General features: G+C 40.9%; 1 protein-coding gene across 2 annotated transcripts in view; it reads left to right on the top strand.

Annotated features, from left to right (window-relative positions):
- The first annotated feature begins 2,846 nt into the window (after positions 1 to 2,846).
- The window catches only part of ankrd6b (ankyrin repeat domain 6b), a 47,863-nt gene continuing 31,344 nt past the window's right edge, over positions 2,847 to 19,365 (top strand). The window contains exon 1 of one of the 2 annotated variants that reach the window (XM_029677143.2): positions 2,847 to 3,229. The gene's annotated coding sequence lies outside the window, so the exon portion shown is untranslated. The remainder of the gene's footprint in view (positions 3,230 to 19,365) is intronic. The other variant, XM_029677141.2, reaches the window with a different exon arrangement.

Here is a 19,365-nt window from a genome sequence, read left to right as displayed (position 1 = left end):
TCTATGCGAAGGTGATGTGTCGTGCTGCATGATGCAAATGGTGCTCACACCAGATACTGACTGGCTTTCTGATCCACGCCCCTACCTTTTTTTTAATGGTATATTTGACCAACAGATGCATATCTGCATTCCCAGTAATGTGAAATCCATAGATTAGGACCTAATGATTTTTTTTTTAATAACTGGTTTCCTTATATGAACTGTAACTCAATAAAATATAGAGAAATTGGTGCATGTTGCGTTTATATTTTTGTTCAGTATACCTTGCTGCCATGCTGTTTCTTTGTATTATGCTGACACTTGCTGGTCAATGTATGAATAGTGTTGCCCTGGATCTAGTCTTTCAGGGAAACCTATAAAACTATATGCACTTTGCAAAGTCAGTGTTTGGACACTCCAAATTGCTGTGAGTGTCCAAGAGTGAGACGAATGGGGCATTCTCAAAAGTAATAGGCATTCTGTGTGAAATGTCAATATACATTTTTAAAGCAGAACTATGTCACATAACATCAGACACCCGTCAGTCCTAGAACACAGGCAGTGCAGGATATTCCAATGTGCAGAATCCATTTTGAGGAAATCCTCAGTCTTCAACGTTTGCCGCTTTACTTCTCACCTGAACAGGTGTGCTTCAAGGTTCTTCCACATAGGTGCAGATTTTTTTATTAAACTTGGCAAGTTAGTTAAGATCCAATTATCTTTTTAAATGAAGGCCTGCATGGAACAGTGTTCAGGGGCAGAATGACAGATTTGTACATTGTGCAGCTTGGGGAGTCAATCCAGCAACCTCTCGGATACTGGCCCAACGCTCTAACCACTAGGCTACCTGCCAGATGAAGGAAAGGACACAAGCAGAGGAAGCTCCTTTGGCATCAGACTAATTGGCATCACCTAGACTTTACTATACTGCTCTCCTAAAATCCTGTTACCACAAGAAAGAATAAAAACGCATATAGTGTACTTGCCCACAGTTTTAAGGAGACTCACCCCAGTCACCACCAGATAGCGCTTGAGAGCGGTGATATATCTGCACTCCATTAAATAATGTTGAGCTGAACTTTCTCTAATAATTCCTTGTGAATAGGTTTGCTAGGCTGCGTTGTCTGTCAGATGCACACACCCAAAATAATTTCACATCAATTATGTCGGCAAGGTACGTTTTTCTTCTCTAAAAAGTTTTGAATAACCATGAGTAGCAAGTGTTCATCCACCTTGTTGTTGAGGGTAAAAAGTATATATATATATATATATTATATATATATGACCTTATTTTATTGTTATTATAACAATAAAATAAGGTCAAAGCAAAGGCAGCTTAGGCGGACAGCTATAACCCTGCCTAATGTGGTTAAACAAAGCCGCTGTGCTACCGTTAGCCTCAGCTACAGGTCAACCCAACACAAGAATCTCTCACGGCTCCCATGGATGAGAGCTGCTGGTAGGTCAGGTTACAACCATCTCCACATCTCCAGGGCGTAGAGCAGGAATCACAAAGGGCTCGCTCTACCACAGGCAGAGATATCTGTGCACGCTCACGCTCTTATTAACAGTGGCACTTGAATAACTTCCCAAGCTTGGCTCACATCGTCTAGGTGAAAGGATATGACGGAGGCTAGCTCATAAGAAGCTGCCATCATGGGGACAGGCTGCCACTCTCCATGATGTGGTTTCTGTGTATGAAACTGTATCCCTTCACTAAGGGTAGGACACCCAAACTTTTATTTTATTTCACACCATTTCTTCTGGAATGTGAGGAGATAGAAAGATACCCACCTCTCAAAAAAGTTGAACTTGTGATTGCCACACTCTCTCACAGAAGCTGTTTCTCAGTTGATCAATATACAGTAATTGGCTCAAGACATTTCTAAATGTCAAAAAAAAAAAAAAAAAATATTCCACCTTGACATTATGCGCTATTGTGTGTATACCAGTGACACAAAATCTCAATATAATGCATTTTAAATTCAGGCTGTAATAGAACAACATGTGGACAAAGTCAAGGGGTGTGAATACTTTCTGAACATGTGTAAAGTGGGCCTTCGTCACTGGTATTCACGTGAGAAAGTGGATGTGAACCCAGGGCTTTTGCTTGTCAAAACACTGCCTTAGTGCGCTCAGACAGTCTTCAGGTTTATTCATGTGGGAGTAATGATTAATAAATGATGAAGACACAACTTAATGGCTTTTAATGGTTTATTTTGGACCCTTAAAATAAAGGGTTGCCATTATAATTAATATGCAATATGAAAATGGACTCCCATTTACAGATTTTGGAAACTCCAGAAAAAGGGAGCCAATTCTGCTCTAGGCAGGACTCGAAACACCATAAGTATTTTCAACCCTATCCGTGTACATGCTACCCATCTCTGGCAAGGTGTTGCACAATTCTTCATTATGTTGTGTTACAACACACCATGTCAATATGATGTATCAGAACACCTCAGGATGAATGTTACAGCACACCTTCCATCTGTCTCACAACATGTGTTTCAATACTCCAGCAAAGTTAAGGTTTCGGCTCATCTAAGGTGGTGGCAGCTCAGTTGCCACTAGTTTTAGTGCTAGAACGCACTTCATTTTAACAGTGTAGTTCAGATGTAGTAAAAATTATTATCCATATTTGGATAATCTCGCATACCCCACTCACCTAATTTAGTTGCTTGTATACAATCCCCCCCCCAAAAAAAATGTTGGTCATTGCTGGTTAATGATAAACTAGTCTACTCAGTAAGATGCATTTCATAGCATGACATGAGTAGCCTGTTGAAGATAGCACAGAAATAACCGGAATTCCCTTTCACTTTCTAGTAGGAAATAAAGTGACAGGCCAGTGAGAGGGTTGTTGTCCCATAGGGTGGCGCCGGGTGCAGAACCGATGGACTGCTTCTCTTCCCAAATAGGGGGATTGTATCAGCGCTCCTTCATTTCACCTCATTAGCAGAGGCTGTCACAAGATCTATTGATATGCAAATTGGACAGAGCGGGTGGTAGTGTGAAGACAAACTCGGATTGAGTTTACTTGCGAGTTGGGTCTCAGTGCGCGTAGCTCCCGTCCCATTTACTTTCCGCCTGGATAAACTACGGAGCCATCGACAGTCCCCTCAAGCTTCTTGTTGTCTTTCAATGTAAATAGCCCGCACCGCTTCTCGTGCTTCGAATCGGGTTTATTTTCCAAGGATTTGTAATCGGACGGAGAGTTCGTCTGGCGAATTACGCGCGGAACATTTTGGTATGAGCTCAATATCTAATACTTTTTGCTATCATGTATTTTTCCCCCGAGCAGATCAAATAATTTCTTGGGTTCCTTTATTTAATAATGTTCAAATCTGGGACTATGTGTAGCCTATGCTGCGTTGGTCAAATTATATTTCTTGGCCATTTGGATTATTGATAATTTGAGACCAAAGTTGATGCCTTTTGAACAGTTTTATGTTTAGCGGGACATCCCTGGTCCCAGATAGGTAGTATAATTCCACGTGCCCAAGGGGTACCAACGACAATGCCATATACTGTATATCTAGGCCTATATGTAAATAGGTGCATGATTGAGCGTCATCCACACTCCAAGGGCTTAACTGTCTTTTTCAAGTAGATTTGATCTGTGTTTCTTGAACTACAAACAAATTGCTTTCCCCTCATTACATTGGCCTCATCCAGCTAGATTGTTTTATGTGTTTTTATGTATGGTAAGAAATAAGGACATGAGAAGTCAAATGCTGTAATTTTCTGTTAAACATTATTGTTGGGGAAGGGAACTCTGAGACAGTCTCTGAAGCATTCCTTGGGCACCTGAGTGGTTCAACAGTCTAAGGCACTGCATCTCAGTGCTTGAGGCGTCACTAGACACCCTGGTTCAAATCCAGGCTGTATCACAACCAGTCGTGATTGGGAGTCCCATAGGGCAGTGCACAGTGTCCTCTGGGTTTGGCTGGTGTAGACCGTCATTGTAAATACGATTTTTTTTCTTAAATGACTTGCCTAGTTAAATAAAGGTAATAAAAATGGAGCTGCTGAACACCTTAGTGATGACAGATTTGGTAGACATTTCTGAGTCACAGCTCTGTCAGAAGAGGATAAAGGTGTCCGCATGCTTCCCAACCGGAAACGTTTGTGCGTATATTATGAAGATGTTTTTTTTCTCGTTTTTGGCTGCAGCCACACACTGCATTTTTCTAGAGGCAAGGCGAAGTTCAGAGCCGAAGTCTACGCCCCTTCGTCGGTGATTGGTCAACAGTCGGGATTCCTCCATAGTCTTTGTTGTCTTTCAACGAGAGACGACTCATTTTCATGCACATTTGTTTCATTGAGAAATACAGCACCAAACATACTGAGTTTTATTTACATGGTCAGTGCACCGTTTGAGGAAAAGTGACGGTTTTAGCCAGCCGGCTAATTTTCAACCGCAGTCGCTGGGCAGGTCATTGAAAACAATTGCATTAACAATACAGACGAACAATGAGCAGTGAGGACAGGCAGGTGCAACATAGGACAAGCAACACGTAGAATACAGTCAGAGAAATGGCACAAAATGCAAAAAAACTAAATATATAAAAGCTGCAAAGTGGTTCCACGCCTCACAAGCTACAGATAACATGGAAAGTGGCAATACACAGCTAGGAATTATGTTCACAAGTCCGATTGACCTTTAGCCATGTCTTTATGTTTTTTTTTGTGAAGGTTCGACAGTTGCGTGTGTCTAATGGCAGTGTCTTCCAGACATGGGAAGCTCTCACAGAGAAAGCAGATTGACTAAAGGTGCTTTTCTGTAAGGGAACTATAGTCACCTCTCATGGCAGACCTTGTGGATCTGTTGCCATGGGTTTGGGTTTTCTGTTTGACTAAAGTACTAAGTGGAGGGGAAGCCAGACCATTTAGGATCTTTAATATTGCACAAGTTTTTCCCCAACTCAGGAGATCATGCCCTCTGAGGATCTAACAGTGATGATGGCTATTGGGCTTTCTATCAAGCACTGAGAGCCTGTTTGTATACAGACTGAATGGGTTTTAATGTTGAACAACAAGCTTGGGCCCAACTAGTTAAGCAGTGTGTTAAGTAGGGGAGTATCATAGCATTGAAGTACAGTTTTGCTACCTCTGTAGTCAAACAATTTCATATGAATTGGAAATTAGATAGGTTGAATTTGGTTATTTGAGTTACCTTTTTAACCTGCTTTTTAAAAGAGAGATTGGAATCAAGTATTATGCCAAGGTACAGTACTTAAATTGTATATCACCTAGAGCTTCTCCCCTGACACATAGACAGACATCTGGCTCAGAAGCATCAGTTTCCCTCTTTGTGAAGAAAATGCACTGTTTTTTTCCCCATTGAGATGCAAACATGAGTCACTGAGCCACTTTGTAAGATGACCATTGTAGTAGTGAGTTCTTGTGCAGCTTGTTGTTTGCTCTTTGCATGCACATATATCACTATCATCTGCATACATTTGAACTTCAGACCCAGTACAGACAGAAGGCAGATCATTAAATGTACAGGCTGAACAGGAGGGGCCCCAGTATTGACCCATATGGCACGCCCACATCATAGCTGAGGGTGGGAGACAGCTCATTGCTCACTCTGACGCACTGGGTTCTGCCTTCAAGGTATGATTTCATCCATCTCAAGGCACCGGGGGAAATGTTGAACTTGGACAGTTTTGTGATGAGAATGTCATGGAAATTCATACACAGGGATACAAAGTCAATCTTAAATTAATAATTGTTTATTGTCAGCTCTGGAGAGGTTCCAACCAACTCAATGCACCATATTACACATGTCAATCAGGAGCTCTACCTGGGCAGACCCAGAAGTTGTCTTATATACGACTATACACAGACAAGTTATATTCGCATGATTTAGCATAATTAATTAATCATGACTGTTTTGTTTCATTCATGTGACCGACCAATACTGGTTCATAACCTGTGACAGACCAACACCTCACGAGGCTTCTTTCTCTCTAAACTGAGTCCTTGAAACGGAGATATCTTTCATTCCTTCTCAAAACACAGTCTGGGCGTAGTGCCAAATTGCAGCTACTGATAGTGAGGATTTGTACAGTCAGCCACTTGCATGAACACAGAAATTGGTTATTAGAACAGCACATGAATAGAAGACAGAAATTAGTTCTAAGAAAAGCACAAACATTCACATTCCCATTGCAAGAACCTCATGGTTAACAGTATCAAAAGCTTTCCTTAGGTCTAGAAATACAGCCACAACAACACCCCTTTGCCCATCTTGGACTTCACATTTTCCAGAATAAAGCAGTTGGCCATTTCTGTGGAGTGTTTTGCTCTGAAGTCAAACTGCATGAAGTGTAATGTGAAGGGATTGTTTTTGAGGTGGGCAATCAGTTGCTCTGCTACACTTTTCATGAACCTTCGACACCACAGGTAGTATACTAATGAGCCAGTAGTTACTCATGTCCACAGGGTCACCTGTTTTAAAGATGGCCGTTATTATGGCCAACTTCCAGACCCTTGGAACCCCCCCCGACCAATAGATGTGTTAAAGGTAGAGTCCAGCCCAAATACATCTTTGGCTTTAGAGTTCTTTAGTGAGCTAATCACCTTGTTCACCTCTGACTCAGAAACCACCCTTATGATGAAGACAGGTTGAGTGACATTCACTGGCACTGAGCACAAGAAACCAGTGGAGGGGCTCTGTGTCAGTACCTTGACAGTCAACAAAGTAGGAATTGAAGGCTGTTACCCATTTCGACTGCATCCTGTCATTCACATCGATTTCTAGTCTTTTTGCAGTGTTACTATGGTCTTTCCCTGTTAACTTTTTTAGATTATCCCAGATACATTTACACTTTCCCTCTAATTTGGACTTTAGAGTTGATTTTAGAGCATGATCTCTTTCTTTCATCAGTTTCCAGATTTCTCCATTTAGCCAAGGAAGAGTGCTCTTTTGGCCAGGTTTGTATTAGATCTTCTTTAGGAAGCCATTTATTGTAGTTTGGATTGTGGACAGAAACCTGACTGACTATCAGCTTCCACATAATTTGTATAGGACAAGAGATCATTCCAGATAATTCCCTTAATTAAGTTTTCAAAATGATTGAATTCACTCTTAGGTATTCTGAGCGGATCAGGCTTTCTAACAGTAGAGAGGTTAAACCTGTACTTAGAAAGCTTTCTGGCTATGAGTGTCAGGTTATGATCAGACAGCCCAGTTACCATATTGAATGATTTAGTCACTCTTTCTGGTTTATTACTGAACACCAGACGTGTTTTAGTCACCCTGGTTGGCCCTTTAACTATCTGTGTGAGTTCAAAGGTATTAGTGATCCGTTTGAGGGATTTCCTACAAAGACTTGTCTTCATAATGAATGTTAAAATCTCCCATTAAGATGACCTCTTTGCCAAAATCACATTCCCTAAGCATGTTATTAAACTGATAACAAAACACACTTTTGGTGGAAGGTGGTGTGTACATTCCAATAAGGGTAGAAGACATTTGGGGACAGTGTAACGTTTAGGCCAATACATATTTATTAAATTTTTTATTTTACCTTTATTTAACTAGGCAAGTCAGTTAAGAACAAATTCTTATTTACAATGACGGCCTAGGAACAGTGGGTTAACTGCCTGTTCAGGGGCAGAACGACAGATTTGTACCTTGTCAGCTCGGGGATTTGAACTTGCATCCTTCCGGTTACTAGTCCAACACTCTAACCACTAGTTCATTATCACGTTATCAATTTGTTTACAATGGAAATGTTCTTTAATATAAATCAGACCCCCTCTTCCTTCAATCCTGCCTCTCCGGATAACATTGTAGACAGGCACAATCAAAGCAGCAGATGGAGCCATGTCTCTGAAAGGCAGCGGAAGTCAGTGAGAAGATGTTGTAATTTGATCACTTTTTGGAATGACATTGCGAATTTTCAGAATTTCCCAGATGACTCAAGCAGGATTTACACATAGAAAAAAAGGAAAATTCAGTGTTTTCTGATGGCTGGGTTTAGGCCGTTTTGATTAGGGACGGTTCGGTAGTACAATTAACTATCCCTTGCGCTTGCACTGGAGGCGGGGAACTATTTAAAACAGCTTGCAGAGTCGGGGACAGGGCTGTGGCGGTGACCAAATTGTCAGTCGGTGATTGTCAAGCAAATAACTGTTGGTCTCACGGTAATTGACTGTTAATTAACAAACATATTTAGCTCTCCTGGCTTCCACACACCTTTGGAACATCTACATTTAAAAAAGTCTAATAAATCCATGTAATATAGCCTACACCTTCACAATAAAGACATGATTTTGGACAGGTCTAAAGAAGCATGATATGAAGAACATCTAGTCTATTTCAGAAGAACAGAATAGCATACTCTGAGTTGTCCTTATGTTAGATACTGATCTGGCTATGCCAAATGGCTGTGGGCTACACTAGTTCATTTAGCAGACAAGCGTTTTAGAATTCTTAGCATTATTTTATAGTATGAAGAAAACAATTGAACAAAGCTGAATGAAATATAAATATTTCCTCCAAATGATTAGAGGAAGTGCGCACATAACTATTCTGTGTTGAGAAGTTAAAGAAATAGGTAGAGTTATTAAGGTAACTTTAGTTGTTCTACAAACGTTGATTTGAAAAAAGTTTTATTTTTTTATCCCTTTTTCTACCCAATTTCGTGGTTATCCAATTGTTTCATCGCTACAAGTCCTGTACGGGTTCGGGAGAGACGAAGGTTGAAAGTCATGCGTCCACCGATACACAACCCAACCAAGCCGCACTGCTTCTTAACACAGCGCCATCCAACCCGGAGGCCAGCCGCACCAATCTGTCAGAGGAAACACCGTGCCCGGCCCGCCACAGGAATCGCTGGTGCGTGATGAGACAAGGATTTCCCAACCGGCCAAACCCTCCCTAACCCGGACGACGCTAGGCCAATTGTGCATCACCCCACGGACCTCCCGGTCACGGCCGGTTACGACAGAACCTGGGCGCGAACCCAGAGTCTCTGGTGGCACAGCTGGCGCTGCAGTACAGCACCCTTAACCACCTGGGAGGCCTCTCTGCTCAGTTTTTTTTCACAGGTTGTACACTCTTCATTAGTCTCTCATTCACAATTTGACAAGCACTTGATAATGCCTTTGTGGCCGAAATGCACCCCAAAAAATACATACCTTTTGCGGTCAGTGGCTGTTGTGCGCATAAGCACCCCTCACTCACATGGCTCTCCATCACTTGATTGGGTCTTTCTCACAGGCTACAAGTGAAGACAGACACATCGGGGATGCAACTGTGCGCGTTCTTATCCAATTTGGAGGTGCATATTGAAGATATTGGAAGAACTGTCCACATTTACTTTTCGTCAGCCAACAAGATGAGTAGGCCTAACGAACAGCAAAAGCACTAGCCTATGTCAATCTACTATCACCCATAGTACAAAAGTCAACCTATTCTATGCGATAAATAAATATTCCAAACATAGTCTGTCACAGTTGTGGGATGCAATAGATCCCAAATTAATACAACCACTAGCATTAAAAAAATCTTTAAACAACGTGGCTGACGTAACAGAACATTTACCTTAAAATGTTAGACTATTAGTGTTACGCTCGTCGTTTGAATGAGACCAAGGTGCAGCGTGGTAGACGAACATCTTGCTTTTATTTAAATGAACAACGAAAAACAACATACACAAATTAACGTAAAGTTCTGCAGGCTACACAGCAACTATACAAAATCAAGATCCCACGAACTAAAGGTGGAAAAAAGGCTGCCTAAGTATGATCCCCAATCAGAGACAACTGCCTCTGATTGGGAACCATACCAGGCCAAACAAAGAAATAGGAAAACTAGATTGCCCACCCTAGTCACACCCTGACCTAACCAAAATAGAGTACAGCAATGCGCACATGGCAGTAGGTTATAAGCACAAATGTTCCATGAGCGGGAAAACACCATTATCAAAATTGATAACATTTTTATGGCGAAAATGATCTTCCCCAAACTTGAAACTCAATCTCTGCTTATGTGTGCCAGTTAGGCTCTAAACCCCTTTTAAAGCGGATTCATGTGTTTAATTTTGAGAAGTTATTATTTGGCCACTTTAGTTGTGATACAAACCTTATCAAAACATATAGACCTATGGGTTAGGCTACATGAGGTGGGCGACTGATTTGAAAAGTCGCACAAACAAAAGGCAGTTTATGCTGGGCATAATTCACAAGTGATAGGCTAATATTGTTGTAGTTGAGCAGTTTCCGATATATGTTGGACTTGTGTTTGTTACTCCTAAGCGATTCAGTAGAATAGGGAGCAAGGTACACTTGGCCATTATTCAGAACATTATGGTACAGTATGCTGTGTACTGTCCGCTCCCATGGAACGGTGAACCAATGTGTTTGTCTGGGATGTTGGCATTCCCCGACAGTAGATTGGTTGTGTCATCCCAGCAAGGACGCACTGAGATTATCAGTAGAGCAGCTACATAACTGACAATCGTGGCAATGTACTGGAGATAAAACACAATTGTACTTTAAATCTTTGCAAGAATTACTTGGCTGGAGTCGGCGTACACCTGATGTTTTAGATAAAATAACAGCATCTGGAGGATGCTGCACCACCCTCCCTTCGGTCTGCCATTGTGTGTGGGACGATGAGATGGAAGCAAACTCCATCTCATGTGCACTGCAGAAACATGCTAACCAAACAGTGCTAGGTGCCTGCGTACTTGGAACTTTGAGAGAGTAAATATTTTGAGAGAGGTATTCTTCTTAGTTAGATGTAAAATTGCGCGATCTCTAAGATCTCCTTGTGAAAATTAAATGACAGATTTCTTGAGTTATTTCAGATTCAGATTATTTTGAGGAAGGGTATACTGGCTACTCCTTTAAAAGACCTTCACTTGAAAAACTTGAAAAAAAGCGGCAATAGTACTGTTTGTCCATTTAGAGACACTGTAGCCAGTATACACTTCCTCAAAAGTCAGAATTAATAAAAGATCATCAATGACAGATTTCTCGAGTTGATGTTTTTGACGAGAAGGTCTTAGTCATGCAATTTTACATCTGACTAAGATGTTTGGTGCAGTATTTCATTCATTTCTTATAGAATGACAAAGACTTTACTGAAGAATCCCTACTGTTGACCAATTACCGACGAAGGGGCGTAGACTTCAGCTACCAATTTCGGCTTGCCTCAAAAATAAAAGATGTAATGTGCCCGAACAGCTGAAAAAACCCTTAACAAAGTCCCAAAATAAATTTAAAAAACTTCAAAATGTTGTCATATTATATGAACAAACTCTTCCGAACCATTTCGGCTGGGAAGCATTCGGACGCCTTTATGAGGGCTAATCAGAATTCTCCTCAACCATATTAAAATTGTAATGCAGAGATAAACCAGAACCAACTACTCAGTTTTACATATTAAATGTGACAAGAGACATTAAAACTGTGACATAAAGGGATCATAACGGAAGGAAATTATGCGCTCATGCATTGTGCTGTAAATAATATCCCCATTTTATCCAATCAATCTTAATACAGTATGTGTGATTGAATTATGTTTGTCTGAGGGTGATGCATAGGCCTCGCCTAATTGTGCATTGGAGTATAGCCAGTGTCTTCAGTTTTGTGTTTATCATGAAAGCGCTCATCATGCAGTCAGTGTGTGTAGGAGTTGCCTAGCTGTTTCCCCCGCCTGGCTGTCTCTTGGGTTCCCTGGGGAGCTGATTAGCGTGCCAGTGTGATGGAGAGGTCAGCGCGGCACCAGGTGTGTAACTGGGAAAGGATGACCCATAATGGACGTCTGGGGCTGGGGGCCCATTAAACTTATATGAGATGAGGAAACCAGATAGTGTTATATGGATGAGATTCTTTTTACATTGATTACGGTTTCACTTCCCAGGTGGTGAGACAATGCCTATTATCAACGTACAAGATAAATGAGAAGGGAGAGGAAGGAAGGGGCCATTTAATGATGGGCTACTAGCCTATTACTGCTATGTTGTGTATATATATATATATTTTTTTACATTTTAGGGAATTGTGTGATTGTAAAACAGAAGTGCACCTTTTGACATAAATAGTAGGCCATTGAATGAGCAAGTGAATAGCCTGGTGGGACAATAAAAATATATTTCTTTACTCCTTTGCCTTGCAGGTGCTCTAAACCTCTTTATTGGTACAGTAAACGCTTGTCATTATCCACAGCTCCTTGCTCTTTCAGCACAGCCACATCTGCGATCATTAAGTGTTTTAGCGCAGAGGATTTAAGGTGTTTTGCCTATATTAATCTAGCAGCGACAGGCCACCACTCCAAAAAATATTTGAAAAAACATACAGTATATATATATACACACATATGTTGAGAATGGTAAAACGTTTTCAGTGTAAATTTCAATGACTAAAACCAGATAAAGTATGTAGAAAAGATAATGGAGCTATACATTACATCCGGAAAGTATTCAGACCCCTTGACTTTTTCCTCATTTTCTTACGTTACAGGCTTATTCTAAAATGGATTAAATAAATGTTCCTCTTCAATCTACATACAATACCCCATAATTACAAAGTGAAAAGTTTTTTTTGTAAGGTCCCATAGTTGATAGTGCATGTCAGAGCAAAAACCCATGCCATGAGGTTGAAGGAATAGTCTGTAAAGCTCCAAGACAGGCTCCACATTTCTGTAGCATTGAAGGTCCCGAAGAACAGTGGCCTCCATCATTCTTAAATGGAAGAAATTTGCATACTGGTCATACTGACAGAACTTCAGAGTTCCTCTGTGGAGATGGGAGAACCTTCCAGAAGGACAAACATCTCTGCAGCACTCCACCAATCAGGTCTTTATGGTAGAGTGGCCAGACGGAAGCCACTCTTCAGTAAAAGGCACATGACAGCCCACATGGAGTTTGCCAAAAGGTACCTAAAAGGCCATGAGAAATAAGATTCTCTGGTCTGATGAAACCAAGATTGAACTATTTGGCCTGAATGTCAAGCTGAGTGTCTTCTGGAGTCAACCTGGCACCATCCCTACGGTGAAGCATGGTGGTGGAAGCATCATGCTGTGGGGATATTTTTCAGTGGCCGGGATTGGGAGACTAGTCAGGGTTGAGGGAAAGATGAATGGAGCAAAGCACAGAGAGATCCTTGATGAAAACCTGCTCCAGAGCGCTCAGGACCTCAGACTGGGGAGAAGGTTCACCTTTCAACAGGACAACAATACTAAGCACACAGCCAAGACAATGCAGGAGTGGCTTCAGGACAAGTCTCTGAATGCCCTTGAGTGTCCCAGCCATATTCCGAACATCTCTGGAGAGACCTGAAAATAGCTGTGCAGCAACGCTCCCCATCCAACCTGACAGAGCTTGAGAGTATCTGTAGAGAAGAATGGGAGAAACTCCCCAAATACAGCTGTGCCAAGCAAGTAGCGCCATACCCAAAAGACTCAAGGCTGTAATTGTTGCCAAAGGTGCTTCAACAAAGTACTGAGTAAAAGGTCTGAATACTTTATACATTTGCACACAAAAAACAAATCGAAAACCTGTTTTTGCTTTGTCATTACGGGGTATTGTGTGTAGATTGATGAGTAAAATGTATAATATTCTTTTGAAATAAGGCTGTAATGTAAAAAAAAAAAGTGGAATAATTATACATAAAAATATAAACGCAACATGCGAAAATTCCAAGTTATATTTCATTTAAGGTAATCAGTCAATTGAAATGAGTTCATTAGGCCCTAATATGTGGATTTCACATGACTGGGAATACAGATAGGCATGTTGTTCACAGATGCCTTAAATTAAAGGGTAGGAGGGGTGGAATGTTGTCCAACTCCTCTTCAATGGCTGTGCGAAGTTGCTGGATATTGGCGGGAATTGGCACACTGTCATACACGTCAATTCAGAGCATGCCGAACATGCTCAATGGGTGACATGTCTTGTGAGTATGCATGCCATGGAAGAACTGGGACATTTTCAGCTTCCGGGAATTGTGTACAGATCCTTGCGGCATGGGGCCGTACATGATCATGCTGAAACATGAGGCGATGGTGGCGGATGAATGGCACGACAATAGGCCTCAGGATCTCGTCACGGTATCTCTTTGCATTTAAATTGCCATCGATAAAATGCAATTGTGCTCGTTGTCCGTAGCTTATGCCTGCCCGTAACCCCACCGCCACCATGGGGCACTCTATCCACAATGTTGACATTAGCAAACCACTCGCCCACACTACGCCATATACATGGTCTGCAGTTGTGAGGCCGGTTGGACGCACTGTCAAATTCTCTAAAACAAGGTTAGAGGTGGCCTATGGTAGAGAAATGAACATTACATTCTCTGTCAACAGCTCTGGTGGACATTCCTGCACTCAGCATGCCAGTTGCACGCTCCCTCAACAACTTGAGACATCTGTGGCATTGTGTTGTGACAAAACTGCACATTTTAGAGTGGCCTTTTGTTGTCCCCAGCACAAGGTACACCTATGTAATGACCATGCTGTTTAATAAACTTCTTGATATGCCACACCAGTCCAGTGGATGGATTATCTTGGCAAAGGAGAAATGCTCACTAACAGGGATGTAAACACATTTGTGCAAGAAATGAGATAAAGAAAAAAAGATTCTGCCAATGGAACATTTCTGGGATATTTATTTCAGGTCATGACACATGGGACCAAAACATTGCATGTAGCATTTATATTTTTGTTCAGTGTATTTTTAAATAAGATTCTTTGAGATCTAACAATCACCAAAATAAGACAGTCATGACATGGGGCCACCATTGATTTATTTATGTTTCAGTCACTCACATAGCATGAAGAACACGGCATAAGCATTGGCAAAATGTGTAGACATTAGCTTTGAAACAGCAACATTGAGTCTCTGCGGCCAAGAGGTCCTTTAAAAAAAGTGGGTCGGAGATGGTCCACCCCACGCTGCTGAAACATATTGATGTTTGGTCCTTCTTTTCAGAGGCAGGCTGAAAGGAGAAGCTCCAAACAAAGCAGTGGGGGGAGTAAGTCTTCTCTTCAGGCTGCGCCTCAGCCTTCATTTCACACAAACATTTGTTAGTCCTCTGCAGCTGGAGACTGGGTGACAAGGCTGGCAGGCCCATTGCTGTGCAATTGCTAGTGTGTGTGGGGAGAGGGGCATTTCCATATAAACAAACCCGTGAGCACCAACGTGAAGTTCACAGGAGCGTGTCAAAGGAAAGCTAAGAGTCTGTTTTAGAGAAATATATATATATATATTTTTTCATCTTACATTTTTTTTTTTAAATAAGCAAAAGCTTTGATTTCTGGTCAACAGATGGAAAGCGGGTCTTTGAAATACATCAAAACATAATAATGCTGAAGTAAATACCCTTGGCCAAAAATATCACTGCCTTGAAGAAACATTGCCTTGTAATTATATTACCAAAACTCCACATATCTAAGATATTATCTAATTTCTCACCCTCATGAGGGAGGATAATGACAGTTTCCATAAGTAAGCAATAAAGGTAGACCTACCAATTAGTGTTTTCACTGATATAAAGTTTGGTAATGAATTTTTTATTTTATTTTTATTGTTTTGGTACTGGTACTATTTTCACAAGTATGTGGTACATTTTCACAAATTTTAGTACAAAACTGGTCCGACTTGAAGCAGCCCGTCTTTCATCCAAAACCTGTCATTTTGTGCATACGTTTGGATGTAAACATCTCATCACACAACCATTTGATTCATATTACAAGTTTATTGGGAAATGTAATAGAACATTGGGTTAATCACCAAAACACAGCATAATATATTTTCAATTGAGTCATTTTAACTACCAGTTAATCCAATAGCATATAATGCAAGATAAACGTTTCAAATCGCCCTTAGAAATGCTGAAAGTAATATGCTATAGTACTGTAAATTACAGCAGATTACAGTTTTAAGCAATAGACTTACATTACCCAACAAAATTGACAGAAAATCTATCATTTCCATAATATATACCCAATGTTTAATCAGTCATTTTTCAGATATATTTGCCACGTACAGTAGGTCTAATGGTCACACATTCATTTGCATCAAGCCTGTCTTGAGCATTTGGCCATAAATTCTCATCCACATCACAGTGAATGTCCTCATTCACTACATAATAACCAATTGTGCCATTGTGTGTTTTCGAATGATTTGTAACCTAGTTTGTTCATAATGTTTCTGCCACCGTCTCTAATGACCGAAAAGAGCTTCTGGATATCAGGACAATGCCCTCGTGCACAAAGTGAGGTCCATACAGAAATTTGTAAAGATCAGTGTGGAACAATTTGACTGGCCTTCCCAGAGCCCTGATCTCAACCCCATCGAACACCTTTGGGATAAATTGGAACACCGACTGCGAGCCAGGCCTATTTGCACATCAGTGCCCGACCTCCCTATTGCTCCTGTGGCAGAATGGAAGCAAGTCCCCGCAACAATGTTCCAACATCTAGTGGAAAGCCTTCCCAGAAGAGTGGAGGCTGTTATAGCAGCAAAGGGGGGATCAACTCCATATTGATGCCCGTGATTTTGGGAATTAGATGTTCGACGAGCAGGTGTCCACATACTTTCGGTCATGTAGTGTATACTTGTGATGGTTCACAGTAGCATCACACACAATCACCCTTTAATAATACATTTTTTTACAGTATAGTTCCATTATGATGTTGTGAAATAGCATGTGCATAAAATAGTATCAGTAATACAGTATATAGTGTTGTACTTGAACATACTCGGCCCGCAGTTGTTTCACCCGGTCGTCGTTTCTCTCAAAAGGCACCGGGTAAATGGGTTTCATAGATACCTGGTGTCTCTTCAAAAGGCGGGTGTTTGTTGGTAGGTTGACGGATGCCACATTGGCAAAGGTGTCATCGTTCTTCCCAATGGCCTGCTTTATTTCGGACAGCCGTATGTCATTCCTGGCCCTCAGCATTTCCACCACTGCTGGTTGTTCAACACCTGGCCACAGACAACACCATGGGGTCTTCTGTCAATTCTGATGGTAGAACAGAGTCTACTGTCAATAGATCATACTGAAACATGTTTTGTGAATTTACAAACGTTACAATTTCATTTACTGTAAATGTAATGGTAACGAATAGTGCATATCCTTCAGACTTACCAGTTTTCTTGGCAAAATGTTCAAGATTGAATGTATCTTTTCAGATTGAGGTGAACAAAATTTGACCGCCTCTGCAATTGTAAGGCCTCTGTTTACCACGTGGTCAACGACGATGGTCCGGACTTCATTAGACACAACAGTTCCCTGCCGTCTGCCTCCCTCTCTCTGATGGGCCCCTTTCCCACTAGCTCTTTGATTTCTTCCTCTCCCTTGCTGTCTATCCTGCGCCGGGTTGAAAGAAATTGCAAATGTTCACACACCCACTTTTATATGGTGGCCAATTGTGGTTCAATTAGTAATAACGAGTAGTCATTATGTATGGTTATGTATCTTACATGTAATTTTGTTTAAACTTTACAAACACACATTTGTGAGTATTGTGAGCATTGCATTGTGAAAGGCCATTAACTTTTTCTGAAAGGTATTTTATATAAAGAAAGGTTACTGTGTGAGTGTTGTGTGTTGTACTTAGTCAATTGAAAATGGGCTTTAAAGTTATTTTAAACAGCCTTTTTGAATATCTATTTTGATTTTTGTACTAAGAGAAGTGAAATTTTACCATATACTTGTGAAAATAGTACCAAAGCTATAAAAAAAACGAAGTGATTAAAACATAATTACTGCCATTGAATTGGTCACAATGGTAAATCATAGTAAACAGAAACTACCTGCTACTGTCCTCCCTTCCACTGGCATACTGTTATGTTCAGCTCATCATTTTGTTCCTTCGCTTTCTGTCGTCTGGTGGCTAAAGCAAGACTGTGAAAACAGTCTGGACAACACCTCCCTCTCATTCTCTCGCACTGCCACTCTCTTCTCTCTCCAGTTAATGTCACCTCTCCTGGCTCTTACTGACACCTCCCGGGACACCTACCACCTAACCTCTTTCCATTTACTGTAACAAGCATTCTCACCCACTGAGCACCGACCGACAACGGACGTCCGTGGACGTTGAAAAATAGTTGAAATTTGGTCAGTTGACCCTGGCCGGAGCCAATCTGAACCAATCATGGACGTCTATGTTGCACGAGTTTGGGTAATTCAGTACAGTGCAGTAGAGTACAGTATTATGTACTGTATTGTTCTATACCCTACTCTACTGAACATATCTTATTGTATGTACTCTACTGTACTCTATCTACGTTGCTGTACCGTGATTTCCAAACGTTTGAAACATATTTGTCTATGATTGTTTCAGATTTGGTCTGGTCCGGACCAACCAAATGTGGTCTTGTTTGGGGGCGGAGGTCATTACAATAATAGCCCGTGTGTAGGCTAATATCCAAATATGCAAAATAAGGATGATGCATATTTCTACCTTTGTGTGCCTTATTCAGGAAACATCACCATTTAAGAGAATGATATTCATATCCATAATGATGCATTTCTGTGTAGTACAGATCAGGGACCCATGATGTAATTCCGTTACTGTAATTCCGTTACCGAATGTAAATCCACTTCTCCAACTCTAGTTCGATAACCAAAATAGTTGTTTCCAACTCAAAGTGTAATGTTATAGCTGACACTCTTTCTGCAGACATCTTTGAAACGCAATCGGAGCAGATACAGATAAGATCTTAATTTGATCACTCTTGTTGCTGAGAATTTCCCTGCGCTACAGGAAATGAGAACTTGTAGTGTATGTGAGGTTTACAAAATCTTTTAAAGTTTGTAATTTCCACCTTAAAATGTCAGACTTGATTTGTCCTAATGAAAAATGTAGCAACCAATACAAAATAAATTCCATGAGTTATAATCCATATAATAATTAACATTTTCTGTTGCTGCAGTATAATATTTCTGCTGTAGAAACTGGCTCAAATTAAGATCCTCCATATGTATTTAACAGAATTTTTTGTCTTCCAGTAAATGTGTTTTTGGAAAATTGTTTGTGTTCAAAGTAGTCCTTGTGCATAGAGTTGTATGGTTTGTTAAACTTTGAAATCAGTGTTTTTTGTCTGGCATCCATTTTAAAGTGAGAAATCTGAGTCAAAGCGTGATTCCATTACCGTTGAATTACCCAGAGGGAGAGAGAGAGAGAGAGATGTGTTTGACTGGCCTCTCTCTGACTAACACAAGGGGCCTTTTCTGTTCAGTGGTCCAGGACAATGAATCCAAATCAGATGATTATGATAACTAGATTGGCCAGAGTCTAGAGTCTTTGGTCAGTACAGTATCTTCCCACAGCTGGAAGTGTGTGTATACTACTGTGGCAGCGCTGGTCTTGTGACAACATCCTAAACCTCACTTATTCATTGTCAATGTCTGCAT

Source organism: Oncorhynchus nerka, linkage group LG13, assembly GCF_034236695.1.
Source record: "Oncorhynchus nerka isolate Pitt River linkage group LG13, Oner_Uvic_2.0, whole genome shotgun sequence".
NCBI lineage: Eukaryota > Metazoa > Chordata > Actinopteri > Salmoniformes > Salmonidae > Oncorhynchus > Oncorhynchus nerka.
This window is presented reverse-complemented; position numbering and strand designations above follow the sequence as displayed.